The sequence below is a fragment of the Protopterus annectens genome, chromosome 1.part1, assembly GCF_019279795.1.
Source record: "Protopterus annectens isolate FY-2018-M chromosome 1.part1, PAN1.0, whole genome shotgun sequence".
In the NCBI taxonomy this organism is placed as follows: Eukaryota; Metazoa; Chordata; order Ceratodontiformes; family Protopteridae; genus Protopterus; species Protopterus annectens.
The window spans coordinates 122,827,223-122,851,631 of NC_056726.1; positions in this window are offsets into that span (position 1 = coordinate 122,827,223).

The following is a 24,409-nucleotide window of genomic DNA, read 5'->3' on the forward strand; positions in this document are numbered from 1 at the left end:
ATTTGAGGCATACATAATTAATGATGTCTATTCTGAGTTTTAGAATCCCATTTGTGCGCATCCACATAAATTGGTTACATGAGGCTTAACACCCAGGTATACTGCATAAATACCCAATAAGCATCAATAAATGGCACAATGTGTGGCACGTTAGTTATCTTCCAAAGATCTGACTACATGATATCAGTGACACTTTCAAATGTTAATTTTGATAAATTTACAGATCAAACCATTGTTACCTGTGAAATGAGTAGAACCTCAGTGAGCATTTTTTCTGATTTTACATTTATCAGACATTTTCCATTAGATGATCAAGATATTGAGGAGGTTGAGACATGTCTGTATACCCAAGTGGACCAAGGAGGAGACCACCCAAATGTTGACCATGTAAGCTGGAGTGGAGCATCGGATGAGAGCTGGGCCAAGGAAGTTCGTGATGATGGACATATTGAACTAAATTGTAGGGAGCACTTAAAACATGCAGGGAAATGCCACAGTGGAGTGCAAATTTGCCACTGCTATGATGACCTGCATCAGAATGACACAGAGGAGCTTTGTCAGATGGCCACTGAGCTACATAGACAGCCCATGGATCCCTACAGTAAATGTGACTATCCTATGTATACGTGAGCATTTGTATGGAATTTAGAGATAAATCTCTGTCCCATATATATCAGATGTTTTTATAACAATTAAGCACCTGTTGTTACAATTAACTCATGTAATTAATTAAGTGGACGTGATAACTGCTGTCCTGATAAGTGTGGGCTCAATTCCCATGCTGTTAATTTCTTTAACAAAGTTTATAATATACATAATTGTGATCTTTGTAGATGTTCATTTGTTTTACAACACATAACAACATCAATTCACACATGCACTGTCCTTGTGCATCATTGAAGCCTATAGCACTTAGGCCGCTGATGACTGCACATTTCATAGTTGTCCATTATAGTACCAAATTATTATATGTCTTAATAAAAATTCATACATAACTTCTTTAATTGATTCCTCCTAATAAAATAATGTTAATACAGTCATGTTTCTTTAAGCCAAAAGGAATGTCTGTCTGACAGCTTACTCATATGTTTTCAGTTATGTGTTGATAGCTGTTATTTCTTTATGATAAAATGTCCAATAGGTGATTGAATTTTCTGAATTCATCTGTTTGCTGCAGGAATACAAATAAACACCAGCATTACCTTTTTGTTTTGCAGAAACAGCAGCTGCCTGTTAGCTTACTTACCCTGTAAGGAAACTGGCACATATGTCTACATTTTGGCATATTGTGAGTTCCAATCCACATAGGGGAAACGTATCTGAAATTGTTATCATGGTTTACTTCACACATATTCGTTATATAGAGAAGCATATTCCAGTTATTGATAGTAATGTTGATTTTGTGCATGGTTATGAATATGCCTGTAATAAATAACACTCTGCTTATATCAGACCTTTAACTGCAGGGTTAGAAAAGCAGTATGTTTATTAAAACAAAAAAAAATATGCTGCCTGTTAGCTAGTCCTCTAAGAAAACCACCTAGCATGTCTATGTTTTGGCATGCTGTGGGCTCCAATCCATATGCAGGAAACATATCCTAAATTGTTCTCTTGGTTTACTTCACCCATAGCATTTCTTTAGAGAAGCATATTCCTGTTATGGTTGAAAATAACCTGGTTATTCATCAAATTCCTATGAATATATTTGTAATCTGTAATGGTCTATTAGCAGTATCTCTTTAAGTGCAGGGTTAATAAAGCTTGCTACAGACTGTTATGTATCTGACAAATGTTTATTGCCAATATGGTATTATTTTTAAAGTGTTGCCATGTTCAGTTTTATCATTAATTATTACATTCAATTCAAGAACAACATGATCCCTATTTTTGAGGGAGTGAGATGGACAGACATATAGTTTAAATGCAGAACAGGGAAGATACACGTATTTGCTTAGTAATCTGCACTTTGCCAAGGAATATCTTAGTCCTCTCACACACCCTCATGTACAGCAGCTTGTATGGTTCTGTTAACAGAAGCTCTATGATATGTGGCACTGTCAAAGTGTCAGAGGAAAGTAACCTTTCCATTACTGTTAATGTTTGTGACACTGCTGACATGAATTAATTTTTGCTAACTCTTTAGCTATATGACCAGCACAGGTTCATAATTTAAAATTTTAAGCCAGGATCAATATTAGTAGACCATGCCCCATCCAGGTGATGTCATAAAACCAACTCCAGGATTTAATAAAATCTGTGTAGGCACAGTGTAGAGCCCACATAGAATGTATCCATGTACACGGCCACGGTTCTCCCACAGCAGCACACCATGCATATTAATGATGACACACTGCCAAGAGAGAGCATAGTAATAGGGATATTGAATCTGTGTAGAGATAAGTATAGAGGCCACCCATGGTTGTGGATTCCTGGTCAGATTTTATGTACAGCGTGAGGCTCCCTGTAATGCTCCCTGCTACTGTTGAAATGCTGTGAATTGGCTGAAATGTGTTATATTTTATTGTTATGAATTATTTTTTTCTTCTCTGTATGTTTGCAGGGCACAGAGCTAAGTGCAGCAATGTTAAGCTGTGCAGACATATCGACAGCTAACACCTGCTACACATCTAAAAATAGAGACCAGATGTAACTAATTATCATAATTATGTACATTTTTTTTTGTTTTTTTATTTTTTAATTGTTGTGCTGAGCATCACTCATGCATACATAGCCGACAGTTCCCAGACATCTAAAAATAAAAACCGGATGCAATTAATTATTTATTTCTGGGTCTATTTAAACATGTTTGGGTGGTGCACAGCAGTGCTTAGCAACACTAACAGGTAGCCCAATAGTATATGTGAAGGTATACTAGTATTCATAATATCCAAGTAGCTAAATGGGTAGAGTGACAGCCTAATGCTTAGTAGGTCCTGGGTTCAATATTATATATGTTTAATTTTAAAGTGAATTATGGCACTGCTGTGTTATGCTGATCACTGCCTAAACATGTTACTGGCTACTGCTGTTTCCGTGGTGCTAAGGTTAGCTAAGGCCTCAGCTGTGCAAGTTTTAGCACTGCTTAGCTCTGCTTAGTTGTTTTATGTGATTCTAAGCAATGCAGCGCTGTTTTTAATGTTACTCAATGACGTGTAAGAGTGGGAAAACAGCCTATATTAAGGCCAATAGGCAGGAATTCTGCACCAGTTATTAGAGTCTAATCATCTGTTGATATGGGAGGTGGTGCTAGTCAAGGTCCAAACTTTTGGGCACAGAAATGAGGTGTTCAGGAGTCCATGGTCTTTGCTGGGCTCCTAATAAAACAATTATGAACCCAGGCTGATGCAGATGGGTTTTCAGGGCTCAGAATGTAAGGCAGAGGCCTGGAACCAGTTGACCAGGGAGCTCATCAGTGCTACTGGTATCCCCAGCACAGGTGAGCAGTGTCACCACCATTTTGATGATCTGAAGAGGAGAAAGAGGGGAACCTTCGACACCTGGGTTCAAGAGGCACAAGCAGAGAATGCCAAAAAAATATGTAAGTATGTTGTCTACTGTTTTATCAAACTGCAAGTTGAAAATCTGCAAAACTGGTATGCATAAGGGTGTGCTTCTTTTCCAATAGCTGCAGCTGAGAGAGGTCACAATGTTAAGTCCTATGCTGGACGCCTGGCCAGGTTGCACCGTGAGAGCGATAAGTAAGGATTTATTATGCTAACTGCAGTGTATTAAGCAAGAAAGTGTAAAGCATTTCCTGCAATAAAGTATACACAACAAAAACTGTAGTGGAATAAATGGGCAAGTAGAACTGTAGTGCATTAAATGGGCAGTTAGAGCTGTAGTGCAATAAATGAACAGTAACAACTGTACTGCAATAAACAATAAACAGTACCAATAACAGTAAGCAAAATGGTGTACAGCAGGATTGTGTTGTCATAACCATTGCAGTATTGCTATATGTATTCCTTGTCTATGATAATGTTGTTGCAGTCATGTGTAACACTGTCTTAAGACCAATATCAGTCACATAATGCTCTCTGTTCCTCCTACTCCAGGTAATAAAGTTATATGGGTGGGGTAGCCCCTCTATGGGCACATATTGTGTGTGGACTTTGCAGACATTTATCAGCAGTACCAATAAAGTGTTAAGCAGCATTGTTGATTCCTAAAGAAATCTGTTTTAACAAATTCAGTATGGCTGTATTCCATGCATGTGTGTTCTACTGTTACTGCAGTCAGGTATAACACTGTAATAATTACACAAACTCAACTCCACACACCTTCAGATAGAAACAACTCTGATCCAAAACATTACCAAAACAGCAAAATCTTCAGAAGTCAGGAATCGAAAAACAGGAACCAAAGTCAAATCCAAAAGCAAATTCTTTATTCTCCAGTGCCTCAGTGTAACCACCTTTCAAGAGTATACATTCTCACTGAAAGAATGGATATATATATATATATACTCATAGCAATTAATTAAGCAATTAATTAAACAATTATGTTCAAAAAAGTTTTAAAGCAGACACCTCCCGTTTATTTCATTATTCAGTCCACAGGGTGTCATTGTATTGTATTTCAAAATAAAAATACTTTCCTTATATTGTAAGTTATATTTCAAAGCATTTTCATCATTACAAAGACATTTCACACTTTCTAAAACTGTTCCTGTTAAAAATGAAGCATCACTATTATGATAAACACTAAAATGTGTGGCAATAAATTTATTTTCCTTTTATGTCTTATGTCTCTAATGTGCTCACCTAACCTAATCTGAAACTCTCTTTTAGTTTCACCTATATAATATAATCCACAGGGACAGTGTAAAGCATACACAACTCCCTTACTTCTACAGGTAAAACTATCTCTTACTGTGAACCTAATGTTTTTAATATAATTAAATGTTCTAACTATATTCCTACAAACACTGCATCTACTGCAACATCTTGTACCAAATTCACTTAGTGGTCTTGGTAAACAAAATGTTGGCATTACAAATTTACCATGTACCACCTTATCTTTCAAATTTCTTCCCCTTTTATAGGAGAATAAAGGTTTTTGTGGCAAAATGTGCATCAACACCTTGTCTTTCACTAAAAATTTCCAAAAATGTTCCACTACATCCTTTATGTCTCCACTTTTTACATTATATGTAGAGACAAAATAAATATCCTTATAAGTTTTATCACTGGTTGCCAGATGATATTTCTTATAATGGTGATATTCACCCTTATTACATTTATTCCTTACCATATTATTCTCCTTTTTACCTTCATAAGGGCATTTTCTAAAATATTCACACTGTACCCTCTTTTCAAAAACATATTATATGTGATATCCCATTCCCTTTGTAGATTTTCTTGTGTGTTACATAATCTAGATACCCTTGCCAATTCCCCATAAGGGAGGGCTTCCAAAGTATGTACAGGATGGCAACTAGATGCATGAAGGTATTGATTACCATCTATAAACTTCCTATGTATATTTGATATAATTTTACCATGTTCTGTACCCTCCAAAACAAGATCCAAGAATATTACTTTGTTTCCCTTCTGTTTTCCATCAAATTCTAGCTCAAATGGGTTACCATGTAAGTCTGTCAAAAATTCATTAACTGAATCAAAACCACCATCACAAATAAAAATCAAATCATCTATGTAACGAAAATAAAATAACACATTACATTTCATAAAATTTAACTCAAATAGAAATTTCCTTTCAAAAAAATTCATAAACAAATTGGCATACATGGGGGCAAAAGCTGCCCCCATTGCTGTACCTTGTTTCTGCCGATACAAAACATCATTAAAAATAAAATAATTATTCTTTAAACAGAAATCCAACAAATCTACTATGAAATCAACAGAAGGGTTGTCTTTTAAAGAAGATCTCACTGCATTGAGGCCATCATCATGTCTAATAGAGGTATATAGACTTTTAACATCCTTAACCAACCAATACATTTTGTTGTTCCAAGAAATAGAGGATATTTTGTTTAAAAATTCCATACTATCTTTGATGTAAATTGGAGATTTAACTACATATGGTAAAAATATTCTATGTAAAATCAAACCAGTGTTATGTAGGAAATAGTTGCAGGCTGAAATAATGGGTCGACCTGGGGGGTTATGTAAGTTCTTATGTATTTTTGGTAAACAAAAGAATACAGCTAGATCCTTTCTATCATTGTCTAACCTATTCCTCACATCCTTCTCTGTAAAAAAACCCATACTGACTCCCCTGTCCAATATATGTTTAAATTTTGTAACAGCTTTTGATAATGAATCATATTGCTTTGTTCATATGTTGTTTCATCCTGCAAATGATTCATACACATGTCAAAATATTGCACAACATTCATTATAACAATTTTGTTTCCCTTATCGGAAGGTTTGATAATAATATCCTTCCTGTCACATAATTCTTTTAAAGCACTCCATTCTTGATAAGTTAAGTTATATAAACTATTGCATCTATTCAATTTCATATTTCTACATATATTCTCACATTAAAATTTAATCATAGAGCCATAATGAATAGCTCTCTGATCAATAAAAGGTGGAATAAATTTGTTAGAAGAAGCTACATAAGACATATCTATTGCATTGCCAACAATAGGAAATTGCACATCATCATTACTTATACATTCATCACACGAATAAAAACTATCCTCAGATTCACATGAAGAAAAGCCTCCATGTGCAGAATTAGAACATCCTTGGTCCCTGCTAAAATGAACTTTCAAATGTATCTTCCTAAGAAATTTAAAGATATCTTGCTGTATCAAATATTCTTTAGGAAAAACAGTAGGTATAAACTTTAAACCTAAACATAACACAGCAAACTGTTCATCAGACAAATCACAACCAGATAAATTAAGAACAATACTTTTATCATTAACGTCATTACTGTTTAAATTTCTTGTTGTTATATTGTTGTCCATACCTCCGATTCTGACGAAAATTGTCAGATTGATTGAATTTCTGAACAGAGACATCTTCTTGCTCATAACTTCTCAGGCATTTCTGTCCCTGTTGAAATGTTCGTTCCTGGTGCTGCAAGCCTCCATTGTTAAACTCCTGTTGCATCCTATGTGGTTGTGCTGGTCTAGGTAATTCTGGAAATTCCATACTGGTGTCCGACCTAAACTCTTCCCCTGAAGAAGCAAAAGAAGAAGACAACGGTGCATCAGTGAATCTTACCCTCCTACGTTGTTTCCTCTTATGTTCTGTCCAATTAGGAGGGTAAGAAAATGCAGTCCCTGCTTCATATTCATTGATATCACGTATTAATTTTGTTTTCTTTTGTTTTACAAGTTCATTCTCTAGATTATTCAGTCCCTCATTAGTCTTCTCCATGAAATACTTCATATTTTCTAGACTCACAGATGAACTAATACTATGTGAAAGGGAAACCAGCTCCTGTTTAAGAGACTGATGTTTGAGCTGGTCCCTTTCCAACAGAATGTGAAGCCACTCTATTACACACTTGTGTGCTGCTATGAACCAGCGTTCCTTAAATTTCTTATCAGCAGCACAATTCAAGTCAAATGGTGTACTAGGATTCTTTACGAATCTAAGACCTCTAGGTGTAATATTCAAGTTAATATATTTTTCCAAACCTAAAATGTTAAAGTGCACCCTTGTCTCTTTCTCAATCAACCTGTCATATTTTTGATAAAATTCTCTGGTTTCTGGAGACACACTTTGAAATTTATGTCCCACAGAAACAAAAGGGTCAAGCACTCTTTTATTTCTTTCTTGCAAAAATTGATCAAAAAATTGACAGTCTCTCACTTCTGGTTGACGTGCATCCACAGGAACATGTGCAGAAACATTTACAGCAGGTCTAGAACCTGAAAAAAACTGCTCAATATAGCGCTGGAGAATAAAGAATTTGCTTTTGACTTTGGTTCCTGTTTTTCGATTCCTGACTTCTGAAGATTTTGCTGTTTTGGTATTGTTTTGGATCAGAGATGTTTCTATCTATAACACTGTAATAGTTCTAGAATGCAAAATGAATTTAGTCACATAATGCTTTCATTTTCTCCCAGTCCAGGAACAAAAGGTATGTGGTTGTGGTAGCCCATGTTATGAGCAGATATATTTGTGCTTACATTTCACAGACACTTATCAGCAATAACAATAAAGTGTTAAGCAGCATTGTTGATCCCTAAATAAATCTGTCTAAATATTTCCAGTACTGCTGTATTTCTTGCACACTGGTACTATGTTGCTGCAGTCAATAGTTACATTTTTTTCAGATGTCCCCTGCTGTCACAGCTATTGGATTCTATTCCTATGCCTGCCAGTTAAGGCATGATGGATGCCTAGTTTACGTACTGCACACAAACATGCTTCTTAAGTGTCATGATTTTTCATAATGTAATTAAAACTGCCTAATCTGTCTGTGACAGGATTACCAGAAAAATGATTACCTGGAATGCAATGTATTACCAAATCTGCTTACAGAACACCTTAGTAATTATATAAGCCCGCATTGTGTGAAAGTGTTCTGTGTAGTTGTGTACCTGCATTCATTATTGCTTGGCCCATACTGACCCATGTTAACAGCTTGAGTGGTATGTATGTGCTACATCAGCTATAGGAGAGTTGTTGTTGCTGTACTCAAAACTGATACTACATGCCTGTCGAGTATGTATTATCAGGGTTTTCAGGGATATAGACGGCATTGTCAGTAATGGAATGTCTCTCTCTCCCCACTCCTTATCTTCATTTATTTATTATTGTTATTTATTAATATGATTTAAAATTAACATATTTTGTTTAACTATATTTTTGTAAAATATGATTTATTATTGTTATGTTATATTATCATTCAGTATTAACATATTTTGTTAAAATAACTGTTTTGTTGGCCTTATGGTTTACTTCATAATGGCACACTTTTAACATACTGACTGTTATGTTACTTAATGTTGTGTTACACATAATATACATTAATAAGTCTTTGGATTGATAAATACAATGTTCCATTCTGTTAATACTAAAAATGGTTTGGTTGTTACTAACCTTAACTTATTTCTAAACCTCATTTACCAGAGCACTTCAAGGTAGGCTGGTTCTGGCTGATCCGCTTACCTTGCCTCATCTGGGCATGGCACCAGGTCCCATCACATCTAGGACCAAGACCAGTGGTGACCCCTTTACTGCCCCTGCACTACCTGTGGTGTCAGAAAGTACCACCTGTAGGAGATGGGAATGTGCCCCCTTCTGGGAATGGTGGTGGAAGGAGAGTCATCACCTGGTTTGAGCTGCTGGTTTTGGTGAGTAGGATAGACTACCATGGGTTTGACCACCACCTGCACCGGATTGAGGACATGTTGGTTGACCTGGTGGGGCAGCCTTGTCTTGGTGCCCAGCCTCCACCACTGCCACCCCAGGGCAGTGATGGAACAGTGCAGACAGTCCCATGGTTGGAGATGTGAGTCATGCTGCTGCCCTGTGGAGGCACATGGAACTTAGATTCCACAACACCCTCCCTATCTAAATTGTTCACCCCCCTCATGTGTCACACACCCACTCTGTCTGCTTTATTGTTTATCTTGTCTGTCTGCAAATGCATCCTCACCTACCCAGCTTACCTCCCCCATATGTACCTTCCCAACATTCCACTCTCACCTTAAACAAAATCGACACCTGTCCCAAACAAAAAAAAATCCCATATATATATCTTTCCATTTCACACAAATGTCCACTGGACACATGTAATTTGGTCCAATTGGCTTGACAATGCAGTTTTGTTGTCCTCACTCCTCTCTGAAGGTGAGAGTTCAAAGTCATGTACAAATTCTGTCAACGTGCACATTTGTTGCTGTACACGAAATGGATAGCTATGGTTCTTTCTTGCACCTCCCTGCACATCTCTACCTGCCTTTCACTATGTTTTCCCCCTGCTTGCACTTAATTTCACCACTTTCTTGTCTCCCCATTTTACTTTTCTTTATATTTTTTTACTGTGGCACTGCTTGACCCACCGCATTGTGCAGCTTTGCTAAGCTCAGCTAAATAGAGCTATATTAAGTATAAGTGTCTTTAAAATTGTAATATACACAAAATAAATACCCACCTCATATTTTGAACCCAAAAGCATTGCACCTGCAGAGCACTGCATTAACCTGCCATGCTGCACAACTCTTAATTAAAACAGGTGGTTTAAACAAAACATGGTAATTGCCAGTTATGGTCATTAAGCATGTTTCAGCGGAGCTGCGCATCGTGCCATGCAAACTTGATTAAAAGTAGTGGAAAAATGGGAGTGTACCTTGGACTCTGGTGCAATAGTACATTACTAGAAAGCCAAAGACATCATAATGGATGGAAGTGAGGCCTGTGATAGCAGGTAAATGTGCCCTTTTATCAGCAACATGCAGGAAAGATACCTGCTAAGGCATTAATGGCAAAATACATGTTCGACTGGGACCCTGGTACAGAAATACATCCATATAAAGCCATGCACATACTGATGGATGTAGAAAATGTTTGTCACAGCCTGTATGTGTACACATATATCTTGCAAATATACCTGCAGTATCAGTGATTCAGTAGCACAGTCTGTTAAATCCCTTGCAAACAGTACATTTTGCCGCACACAGTCCTGGGTTTAAATCCAGTGGTGTGTAGCACTGGGGTTATAGTATTGTGTGGCCAGCAAATAATGACAGAGTCATGCACTTTTTATTCACACAATGCATATCAAATTAAATGTCTGCATGCCACTGATGGAAGTCACAGGCCTGCAGATAGAAACACACTTCACATATCCCTATAGAAAAAGTATTAAGTGCATAAAGTGTCACGTCATGCATTAATATGCATTCTCAGAGAAATTCAACTCAGGTGCTGAAAATGAGGGCCTTTAATATCAGAGTGCACCACACAATCCTTTCAAACCCACAGTGCCAATTAGCACAGCTGAACATCTAACATGCACATTTGAAGTACCTGCTTGTAACATTGACTGCCCTCATACATGCTCCAAATTACTACTTGACTGTAACACATGGCCTGACAGTTGCCCAAATAGTGGACATATTGTTATATTAGTCCCCCATATAACTCAAGGACACAACAAACATGTGGCCAAGTACTATGTTACTGATATTGTTGCCTAACATACTTACCTTAAACACATGCCTTAATTAGACTGGAAAGGTCTCACTCTGGCTCTGGCTCTACAACAAGGCTGATAGATCTCCCACAGTTCCTCCTACAGATTGTTGCCCTCCAAAGTGCTCACACTCTCTGCCTATGCTTCTGACCTGCAGCAGCAGCTGCAGCATGTAGTACACCCATCTCTATGTAAAAGTCGCTGCTACAACCCTACCCTCTGCGATGAAGTAGTCTCCTCACCCCAGTAATGTCCAGCATAACATATGAGAAAGGACCCTTAATCTATATGAAGACTTTATATATTGTACTGTGGTTGCATGTAATTGGCTGATGATAGTGCAAATCAGCTGTGTTGGCTGCAATTAGCATTTCAGAACAGATTGGTTAAGAGGCAATCACCTGTGGATGAAAAGCATGTTAAAAAGGCAAGCAGCTGGCTATGGGGAGCCATTCTGTTTGAGACTTTCCTCACACAGAACATATGTTTGTGAAAACTTCACTGTCACCACATTGAGCCTTTCTTAGACCTATGATAATGACATGTCATTTATTTCCTGCTTTCTTACACCTACGGAGGATGTACAATACATCTATGGTGCATTGTTTTTTTGTCACTGTGGCACACTGGTCTTGTTGGACTGTCCCATTTTAGTGGTTGTAATAGCACATTGCTATTTCTTTGGCACTGTTCTTTTGGCATATTATTGGGGTGGGGGATGGTTGCCCATAGGGGACACACTACAGTAGAATCCAGTGTTGGGTGTATGATCATACAGCAGCATCTGTCACAGCACAGGTGGGAATAGCTGACTATTGCTATCTCAGTTGTATCCATACTTATTATGTTTGCATACTATGGAGTATGACATATGTGAGCAAGCAGTGAATAGTGTCATCCAGTTTGTCCTTGCTGTATCTCTACTTAGTGTACTTCCATGTATGTGATCCTGCAATGTGTTCCCATTTTGTTGTCTTTCAGAAATCATGTACCCGAGATCCTGTGCACCTTTCTTGGATGCAGAGAATGAAATTATACTGGAAGGATTGCAGCAACATCATGACATCCTACTGTCCAAGTGGAGGCAAAACAGGAAAAAGCAGGCCGCATTGTGGGCTGACCTTGTCAGTGACTTGAATCCCACAGGTCATCAGGGTAAGACATATGAGCATATTTGACACCTTGCAATGGATATGATCAATGCTGCATGAAGAAGAGTTGCAGATGTAGCCAGGGATTTTAGCATCATCGGTGAAGGCCCTGCAGGGGAACAACCACTCTCAATCACTGAGGAATTCCTGGCAAACCTAGGCACACATGACAGATCCCAGGTATCCATCACACCATACATCGTGGATGTGGATGCCACAGTTTCCACAGAAGAGGAGCATGCAGCTAAGACTAGTTTGTTCAGTGGTGTAATAATGTAGCATTCAGTGTGTCAAGGTGTACATACTTTTACGTGGGTGTTAGGACTTTGTTCTGTGGGGGAGGGGTATGACCTCAGTTTTATTCTCTTACTTAGAATGTGACCAATACAACAATAAACACAGTAGCTACTGTAAATGCTATATATATGGATCTATTAACACATTGTGCTGCAACATGCTGTTGTTCTGACATTACCTCTCCGTCAGCTTTTCACAGGTCTGTCAGGTATTGACCAAGCCTATGGTCCTGCTCCTAGTAAACATGACACTGTTTTATTATAGATGCAGGTTTACAGAATTGTAATCCCTAGACTGCCATCCCAGGCCTGCTACCTGCATTGCTGTACTGGTGGCATGATTGTCAACTGCACACATATTTTCTGACTGTACACATGTTAGGGTCATACTTATGCCTTGTAGGTGTGACCACACTGATAAATGTGATGGCATTTTCAGGACAGTACAGAGTATCATATGTGTCAAATTGTGCAGGGTCTACACAAATGTCAAAAGTGTACCTCACTGTTACTGATGAGATTGCAGTGTAATGAGATTTTATTTTTATGCAACTACAGCTGTTAGTGAGAAGAGTACTGTCCTCATGTCTTAGTATATGAGGTTGGATTTTCAACAAGTCTGTCATACTGACAACAGTGTGTAGAGCCTTACATATATCACAACACAGTACTGCAGGCATAATAGTGCAGGTATTGATGTATTGCTTTTTTCTTTGTTATCACAGGTGACCAGGGGGTTGGTGTCTGTTCCCTACACAACCTGATGTCAGTATCTCCTCAGACTCAGATGATGATGGTGGCCACAGTGAGGCATAGTCAGGGGTTTTGGGGGCTGAATCTGTCCCAGAGGTTGAAATCCCTCTTCTGGCCTCATTGTCACCATACAGTCAGTATGCCCACACATACCCAGTCCCTGGAGGCCACAGATATTAGACAGTCAGAGAGTGGGGACATTGAACAGGAAAGTGTGGCAACTATGGCTCCAGTGAGTGTAGACACTGGCCATAGCCAGAGAGCTGGTGAGGTCCTACACAGGCAGATTGGCAGGGGTGCTTGTAGGTGGCCTGCTGTCCATCCACCACTTGTTGCAGGTACCACATCACAGGTCACTTGGTGCATGTTTTGGGCCATCAGGGAGGCACAGGCACATTCTGAAACACCAGATGTATGCTTAGGTTTATGGATGCAGCACAGTCTGACATCCATGACTGCCTCTGCCGCAGTGGGGACACCCTGGATTGGTTCACTGATGCAGTGGACAGAAGGCAGGATGAGACAGTGTCTGTCTTGGACTGCACATTGTTTATGCTGGAATGTGTGGTTGGAGCTGAGCATTGGACTCATAGATGTAGGTCAGCAATCTCATCTGGTGAGAGTCCACATGGCCATACACAATCATGCTCCCATAGTGGCAGTACATCCAGCGCTACAGAGGGGAGTGTGATGTCCACACCATGATGTAGCAGGCCATGGGCTCATTGTCCTGGGTATTTCCATGGAGGACATGGTCCCAGCAGATAGCAGTCACCATCAGGTACTGGCACCTCTTCAGACCTTGGACATGGAGGTGCCAGTGTAACTCCTGACAGAGCCAGTTCCTGTGTTTGGGCCTGGAGACAGTGAACTGCCAACTCTACCATGTACAGTGCAAAGCTGTCCAACATGCATACATGTAGGGCTAGCACTGAGCTTGACTGTGTACATAAACACACTCACACACCACTGTCAAATGCAGGTCACCTACAAACACACACAGCACCTTTCCATGACCCATCTTACCTGCTTCCCTTCCTGACTTACACACATGCTGTCAAAAATGTGGGTCAGCATATGTCTCCTGCACTCCCACACAATACCCTGTGCAAATGATGATAACTGTGCTACATCCCTGTCATCCTTGCCATTGATGCAGGGAAATAAAGTTATGTGTCTGATGCACAGGATGACTATATTAGGTAACATGTACTTGTGAAATGCAGAGTGCCATTTGTAGTGGTTACCGACAGATACTGTGTGCTAGTATTTGTCATGAGTAAGCCACATATTTTTAGGTACCTTATGTTGTATGATGTTGTAATGGCAGTTTAGTTACACAGTGACAGGTGTATCATGGACCTGTTTATGTTTCTGTTTCAGAAGTTTGCTGGGTTAACCTGTGGATACACAGTGGCAATAAGGCAGCACAGGATGGCATGTCAACACAGCATAAATATGTCTTCAGCAAGGTACAGCACTATAAGTGCATGGCTCCATAGGTTTATAGGTTATAACAGGCTAACAAGGACAACGGTAGCATTCAGCATACTCATGCATCCCTAATCTGTGATAGGTCTGCTACCCTTGGTAAGTGTCACCAGGGTTTTGGGAACTAACACATCTACAAGCTGTGGTGATGGAGATGACCCATCCACAAATATCCTGTGTCCAGTACAGACAGTTGTCCAACACCAGTCATGATTGTTGTATTCTGCATCCTAATTGTGTAACCTGCACATGATTTGAGTCACAGAAGATGTGTGCTTCACATGCATGGGGAGGCCTGTTGAATGTAGGGTCTACTGTCTGTGTTACATACCTGTCTCTCCAGCATGTACTATGTAGAGTACAGTGATGTTGTGGGTGTGTAGAACAGGTGAGAGATGTGTTAGTCCTGTCATAGATACATGGTAGGTACACAGTGTGATCTGACACCTCCCTATATGGAGCCATACACATCCCTTCCAAAGCATACAGCACAGACTACACATGTACGGTCGTGACATGGAATCCATAGGATATGTTATTTACACTCTGCATTGGTATACCATGGAGCCTGTGTGGCTGCTACAGTTGTATGATATACCTGTGCAGTGACATGCCAAGGGTGCCATTACACACAATGATAAGTGTGATGACTGCCACATTCAGCATATAAGTGACAGTCTGGGATTTACATCCCAAACCTGTCGGTATAGGTTGTACAACAGTGAATGCATCCCCACAGCTTTCAGACCTGTGAAAGTGAAAGGCTACATTACTCTCTGTGTCCATAACTCCATGTGTAATGGCTCAACTGTGTGCGGTGTGCAGACATTACAATATTTTGCAGGGGTGGATGACTTCCCACAGGATAGTATTGTGTAGTCACTGCATACCTCTCAACCACTTACTGCAAAAAATCTGGACAAAGCCTGACAAAGTAGGGGGACAAAGGGCCAAAAATAGGGACATATTTTAAATATTGATGTTATGAGCTTTGAAAGTTGCTAGAGTGACAGGGTTTGTTTTAACATCAGAAATCAACAACATTTATGTGGAATAGACAAAAAATATGAGTCAAAAATCTGGACATTCTGTGAAAATCTGGACAGTTGAGAGGTATGAGTCACTGGCATTTAGTCTTTGTCAGTGGCTCAGACGACAACTGACTGTGGCTTAGGCCACCATGGATAACTGTTGGTTCTGTGTGGGATTCTGTGACAGCTCCTAATATGCAATCACCTGCTAATATACTAAGTCAGAGGACACAGACTGAGCCAAGCTGTTTGACTATATCCCCCACTTAGGCAACATTTACAAAGCACCCACTTAGGCATCCATGAAACTGTCATTGTAAGGGTCACTAAGTGGCCCATTGATGGCACACATATTTAACACAGGTACATCCACCTCCAATAGCTGCTCTGTAAGCAGCAGTGCTCAATAGGGCACAGTCCTGAGTCCCCTACTACCTGGAATCCATGTAGCACAATACATGCAACTACTGAATAACTGCGGCTAACAATGTTTGCTGATGCTTGTAAATTGTAAGCACTCATAGAGTCTCTGTGGTATGTCACTATCCTGCAAGAGGGCATTGCAACCACATGCCTGTTGACATACTAATGACTATAAACTCTAAGGTCAGCCTCAGAAGCTGAGATCCCTCTTAAAATCATCCAAAGCTAGTTATGAAAACAAAATCATCACTGATTCTAAAGACAGCTACAAAGCATTCTATAGCTATGTCAAGAATCTCAATGGTAACACTCAGATCTGCTCTGAGTTACAGCACAATGGCACTGAATATACAGAAACAACTTATATTGCCAACATCCTGGCAGATAGGTTCTGTGCTAACTTTACCCCTCTCTCATCCCGTAAAGAGCCCATCTCTATACCGGAAGAATGCAAAGTTCCTGTAATCATGGCTGCACAGGTAAAAACCACACTCTCCAAAGCCAAGAACACAGCATTCATGGGACCTAACAACATCCCAGGCTGTGTTCTACATGAACTAAAAAATGAACTGACACCTCACCTAAGTACCATGTTAAATCATAGCCTTATCGCAGGCTTTGTGCCCACTGAATGGCACACAGCAACGGTTATCCCACTCCACAAAGGGGGAGCCACCATGGGCCCTGGGAACTACCGCCCCATTAGCCTGATGAGCCTGGTCTGCAAGGCTATGGAACGTATCATCATGGAACATATAAACAATGACATTGGTAATTTCCAAACTCTGGACCCTACCCAGTTCAGGTTTGTAAAAGGCAGATCATGTCTTCTAAACCTGATAGACTTTTTTGAAGCAGTCACCAAAGCCGTAGATGAGGGTAAGGTGGTACACACAGCCTACCTAGATCTCGGCAAGGCCTTTGCTACTATCCCCCACTCTGGAATTATATATAAACTCACTAAACTGGGTATAAATCCCTATTTCACAAGATGGGTTGACAACTGGTTCACTGACAGAACCCACACTGTGAAAGTAGCAGAGTCTAAATCCAACTTCAGACCAGTGATAAGTGGAGTACCAAGGGGTTCAGTCCTAGGTCCTCTCCTGTTTGGTATCTACTTCTCTGATGTACAGGCTAACACAGAAGGTCTTTGGCTAACAAAGTTCTCAGATGATTGCAAACTAGGAGCCATAATCCTAACGATGTGGGCATCCTACAAAAGAGCCTCACTGAGACAGATGCCTGGTGTCAAAGCCATGGCCTCAAGCTCAATGCCAAAAAGTGCATTGTCATCCCTTTTGGTAAAAACTCAGTACCCATGAACTACCACATAGGTGGTAGTCTACTTAACACTGAATGTGTGATAAGAGACCTTGGGACACAGGTGGACAGTAGTCTCTCCTTTGATAATCACATCGCCACAGTAGCCAGAAAATCAGTCTACATGGCACATCTCTTCACAAAAGGTTTCTCATCCAGGAAAAAAGAGGTAATTGTTCCCCTCTACTCATCACTCATTAGACCCATTATAGAGTACAATGCCCCCTTTTGGTATGTATCTCACAAGACATCTACAACAATTGGAAAGGCTACAGAAATACCTCACAAAGAGGATTACTGGCCTCAAACAGATGCCCTATGCAGACCAGCTAAAAAAAACCCCAGCTTTACTCTGTCACATATCGCCTACTCAGAGGCGATCTCTGCCTAACATACAAAGCTATGTCAAACCCAGAGCTGTTGGACATGCTCCACTTAAAGAAATCCCAATCCCTCCAAGCTACATGCTCTAGGGACCTAAACCTTATCACCACAATAGACATAACATGCTGGAGGGATAGATTCCTGTCCCAGAGACTTCCCATACTCTGGAACAAACTGCCTATGTATATCAAACTAAGCTCCTCATTAGCACTCTTCAAGAAAAATCTTGATGATTGGATGTGAGATAGGAATTTCACCCCGGGGATCACTTCTGTGGCTCTGCTTGACGGGCACAGGAAAATAATTTTCTTGGGTGGCAAAAGCCAGGGTACCATTTGGCTAGGCTTATATAGGCCCTAAGGCCAATAGCCTAGTACCTACCTATGAACCTATGAACCTATGTGTGTACAGTTACTAGTATGGTCATATGTGTCTGCTTGCAGTCAGATAGGCAAACTTATGGGCAGGAACAATGTGCCCTATCCATGTGTACATTGACAACATTATACATTACACTATCTGCTCATTTGTTTCTGTCTGTCTATGGGGTGACATCCAGCAGGCACAGGGTTCTGTAGGAAAGTGGATTATGTACTGTTGCACCCTTAGTTTGAATCCTTTGAGCAACTGTATGGATGTGTGATAGTGCAGATTTACTCACTATTATTAGGCTATGTAGGACAGTACAGACATCCACACACATATTTCTGTATATAACAGAGAAGTATGCATTAATGTAGCTGTGAGTGTGTGTGTGTGTGTGTGTGTGTGTGTGTGTGTGTGTGTGTGTGTGTGTGTGTGTGTGTGTGTGTGTTTATGATATGTATATGTGTTATGCAGATATATATGGAGAGTCTATATATCATGTATGTATATATATATATATATATATATATATATATATATATATATATATATGGGTCTATATTATATCATCGAACACTTAAAAAAGCGAACGCTGATTGATCGACCTAATTTAAGCGAAAGCTTACAATCTCGAACTGTCAAATCAGCAATTTTTTTTCCCAGGGAAAAAAATCGCTGTTCCAAAACACATGCACACAACACAAGCACACCAAACCAACAGAAATCCACACACATACACCTAAAATCTGATACCTAACCCTACACTAAACTATGCACACACTACTAACTACCCACTTACCTTAACCGAAACCCTAACCCTAAGGTCTGTCACTATCGCACACTCACCTCACCCGCTCCCTAACCCTAACTCACTTAAATCTGCCCTAACCCTCATGTCCACTCAATCGCACACATACCTAACCCGAGCCCTAACCCTAACTCACCTAAATCACCCTAATACTCACATCCACACAATCGCACACTTACCTGAATCCGACCGGCAACTTTCCACCATAACACTTAAAATACTGAAGCAACAGAAACGGACAACCAAATTCTTTCCCTAGGAAAAAATTTGAGTTTCTGCTGCTTCGATATTTTGCAGTTTCATGAAAATAAGTTCGATCAATCAGCGTTCGCTTTTATAAGTGTTCGAGGATATAATATAGACCTTATAAATATATATATATATATATATATATATATATATATATATATATATATATATATATATATATATATATATATATATATATTTATATATATAGAACAGGTCATTTTGATGAAGGGGCAACAAAACTGCACTCATTTTGACTAAGTGTTTGGGCGTGCTAAAGTGGGATTGTGTCTGTCCAGGCCACAACTACCGCTACTCCATTCTGGGATTTTGTGTGTTACAGACATTAACATCTGCCACTGTTTCTGCAGTACTGCACTTCATTCAAAATGTCTACGGCATTCCTCAGCTGTCTGCTGTACTTAATATATGACTGACGTTCATAATGTTACACCACACACAGACTGGCAGTCTGCATACCTCTCAACTGTACAGATTTTTGCCTCATAGTTTTGGTCTGTTCCTCATACATTTGTGGTTTTCTGGTTAATTATTGAATACTGAAGTCACTAAATAATACTAAAGAAAGACAAACATTTGAGTTTCAGACTTTATATCCTTCAAAAATATGTACTTATGCAAAACCTTTTATTCTAGCAACTTTCTAGGTTTATAGGAACAATATTTCAATTCTGTCCCAAGTTTTGGGACTTTGTCCCCCCATTCTTTCTGCATTTGTCCAGATTTCGTGTACTAAAAGGTCGAGAGGTATAAAAGTCTGTGAAAACACCAACATAATAATACCTCACATGAAAAAGATGTTAGAACCATCACCATCACCCATGCTAACTTCCCTAATCCACTGAACCACACAGGCTGCCAGACAGGAATGAGTCATACATCACACAATCAACAGCATAAATATGTATGTTGTTATTCCTGCTATTGTGGCAGGGACAGCCACCCGGTGGTATAAACCTTGGCTTGAGGTAATTGTCATTGCTGAAGTGACACCCGAACCCCATATGAAAAATGGGAAAAGGGGTTGAGGACAGATGTATTCCTGCATTATGTGAGACATACAGTATGTGATCAGGTTCTATGTTACAGCCCTGAGATTGCCTGGTCTGCTGATACACCATTGCTGACTTGCTGTTAAAGCAGTTGTATGGGAAAACTGCTGTGTGTTAGGGGTGGGGGAACAACAGCACATGATCCACTCAGATAGACAGTAGTACAAATATCATGTGACCCCACTGTTTCACATCTCCCTTGACTGATGCAGTGACTATTCCAACCATGAAGCCTAGTGATTATGAGGGAACACATACTATTGGACTGCGTATTTGTAGTCCCATGTGGATGTTATTTCTGCCCACCTAGCCCACTACATTTCCTTGCATAACTGCAGCAGATCCATACATATGATATCATATTATAGTATTCCTTACAAGTAGTGTGTAGATTGAAGACTTACCTTGTGAATGCAGCAGCTGACAGAACTTTAGTTCAGGGCTGACTGTAAGGCAAGCAGTACACAGCCAATACATGGATAGGCACAGGTTGTGTGGGCTTCCTGACATCAACCATTTTACTATATGTATGTGAGTAGGAGTAAGGTGTCAGTCCCTAGGGCTCTAGGTTGTCAGTGAGTGTGCTATGCATTGTCTCTTAGCCAAAGCCAGGGCATACTGGTCATGCCTATGTCTGCCTACAAGGACATCATCGGAGGTTCCTCCTCTGACTCCTCCTGTGAGTGTGGTTGTGGTGACCTAGGTAGTGGTGGGGGGCTGTGTACACCTTCCCTTTGCTGATTCAGCTGCAGCTGTATCTGCAGGATTATGTTGTGTAGCATGGCACATACTGTGAATATATGTGCACATGTGGTTGGAGTAAACTGAAGGGCTCCTCCAGATATATTAAGGCACCAGTACTGTGACTTCAGAAGCCCAAACACACATTCTGTTATGTTCTTATTTTGTGAGTGTGTCTCATTATGGCATTCTTCTGTGGGTGTGTATGCATTTCTGATGGGTATCATCACCCACAGTTCCAGTGCATAGCCAGCATCCCTCAGTAAATGGCCGTGAGGGATGCCCCCCCCCCCAGAAAACATCTGGTTCAGCTCTGATGCATGCCAGATATGGGAGTCATGATAACTACAAGGACTGCCACCACACATATTCATGATAATCCCCTGGGCATTGCACACAACCCGGCAGTTGATGGAATGGTACCCCTTGTGATTTACATAGATTCTACCCTCCTCCCTGGGTGGTGCTTTGATGTGTACATGAGTGCAATCTATGGCACCCAGTACCTCAGGGTAGTATGCTACATGGTTGATGTTTTACATATTGCTGACTTTTGCCTCAGGGGTGAGGGGGAAAAGAAATGTGCTCATGGCATGTGGTAGCATGGCATGGTGGAGTACCCTCGGTGCTGATCCTGTGAGACCCCCATCATGTCCCCAGTTGGTCTTTGGAAAGTACATGTAGCTAGTATCCTAAGGGCTGCACGTATCTTTGTTTCCACTGAGATGGGATCCCCTCTGTTGGCTCTGGGTCTGAGTTAAGGGTGGCAGATCTCAGTGAGTTCATGTAATATGTCCATGTCCACCCTATAGTACTCCACAATCTCTAGCTCTTGTAGCTCCTGGAAGGTTACCCTGGGCCTGAACACTCTTCTCCTTCTCTGCCTAGGCCTATTGTCAGCAACAGCAGCAACAGTGACTTCAGCATCTAGCACATACAGATATAGCAGACCTGCAGCAGCCCCTAGCATTCTCTTAGTTAAAATTCCCAAATCTGTAGTCCAATGGTGCAGAGTACGGGGGAAAAACTCAACTTGTGGAGTATATGCATACTTTATAGTACTCTGCTTTAGGTGCTGACTGTGTGATTGGCTACCTATGATGCATTGCACTTGCCTACTATATCATTAACATCATTTAATGGCCCTTAGTTTAAGTTAAACTGGGATTATAGGTTCATAGGTTCATAGGCAGGTACTAGGCTATTGGCCCTAGGGCCTATATAAGCCTAGCCAAAGGTACCCTGGCTTTCGCCACCCAAGAAAATTATTTTCCTGTGCCACTGTCGAGCAGAGCCACAGAAGTGATCCCTGGGGTGAATTTCCTATCTCCCATCCAATCATCAAGATTTTTCTTGAACAGTGCTAATGAGGAGCTTTGTTTGATATAGATAGGTAGTTTGTTCCAGAGTATAGGAAGTCTCTGGGACAGGAATCTATCCCTCCAGCATGTTCTGCTTATTGTGGTGACAAGGTTTAGGTCCCTAGAGCGTGTAGCTCATAGGGATTGGGATTTCTTTAAGTGGAGCATGTCTAAAAGCTCTGTGTGTGTGTTAGGCAGAGATCGCCTCTGAGTAGGCAATATGCAATGGAGTAAAGCTGCAGTTTTTTGAGATGGTCTGCATAGGGCATCTGTTTGAGGCTGGTAATCATCTTTGTGAGGTATTTCTGTGGCCTTTCCAGTTGTTGTAGATGTCTTGTGAGGTACATACCAATAGGGGCATTGTACTCTATAATGGATCTAATGAGTGATGAGTAGAGAGGGACAATGGCCTCTTTTTTCCTGTATGAGAAACCTTTTGTGATGAGGTGTGCCACATAAAAGGATTTCCTGACTACTGTGGCGATGTGATTATCAAAGGAGAGACTACTGTCCACCTGTGTCCCAAGGTCTCTTATCACACTTTCGGTGTTAAGTAGACTACCACCTATGTGATAGTTCATGGGCACTGAGTTTTTACCAAAAGGAAGGACAATGCACTTTTTGGCATTGAGCTTGAGGCCATGGCTTTGACACCAGGCATCTGTCTCAGCAAGGCCGTTTTGTAGGATGTCCACATCTTTTGGAGTTTTGATTATGGCTCCTAGTTTGCAGTCATCTATGAACTTCATTAGACAAAGACCTTCTGTGTTGGCCTGTACTTCAGAAAAGTCGATACCAAACAGGAGACGACCCAGGACTGAACCCTGTGGTACTCCACTTGTCACTGGTCTGAAGCTGGATTTGGAGTCTGCTACTTTCACAGTGTGGGTTCTGTCAGTGAGCCAGTTGGCAACCCATCTTGTGACATAGGTATTTATACCTAGTTTAGTGAGTTTATCTATAATTCCAGAGTGGGGGATGGTGTCAAAAGCCTTGGCGAGATCTAGATAGGCTATGTGAACCACCTTACCCTCATCTACAGCTTTTGTGACTGCTTCAAAGAAGTCTATCAGGTTTAGGAGACATGATCTGCCTTTTACAAACCTGAACTGGGTGGGGTCCTGAGTTTGGAGATTACCAATGTCATTGTTTATAAGTTCCATGATGATACGCTCCATAGCCTTGCAAACCAGGCTTGTTAGGCTAATGGGGAGGTAGTTTCCAGGGTCTGTGGTGGCTCCCCCTTTGTGGAGTGGGATAACTGTCACTGTGCGCCATTCAGTGGGCACATAGCCTGAGGTGAGGCTATGATTGAACATGGTACTTAGGTGGGGTGCCAGTTCGTTCTGTAGTTCATGTAGAACACAGCCTGGGATGTCGTCAGGTCCCATGGATGCTGTGTTCTTGGCTTTGGATAGTGTGTTTTTTACCTGTGCAGTCGTGAATACAGGAACTTTGCATTCTTCTGGTATAGAGATGGGCCCTTTAGGGGATGACAGAGGGATAAAGTTAGCACTGAACCTATCTGCCAGGATGTTGGCAATAGCCGTTGGTTCTGTATATTTAGTGCCATTGTGCTGTAACTCAGAGCAGATCTGAGTGTTGCCATTGAGATTCTTGACATAGCTATACAATGCTTTGTGGTTGTCTTTAGAGTCAGTGGTGATTTTGTTTTCATAACTAGCTTTGGATGATTTTATGTGGGATCTCAGCTTCTTACTGAAGCTGACCAGGAAGTTTCTCCAATCATGGGATTTTACTCTTTTTTTGCAACAGTTTCTTTCTTCTGTTGTAGAGTTTGTTTATGGCAGGGGACCACCAGATTGGCT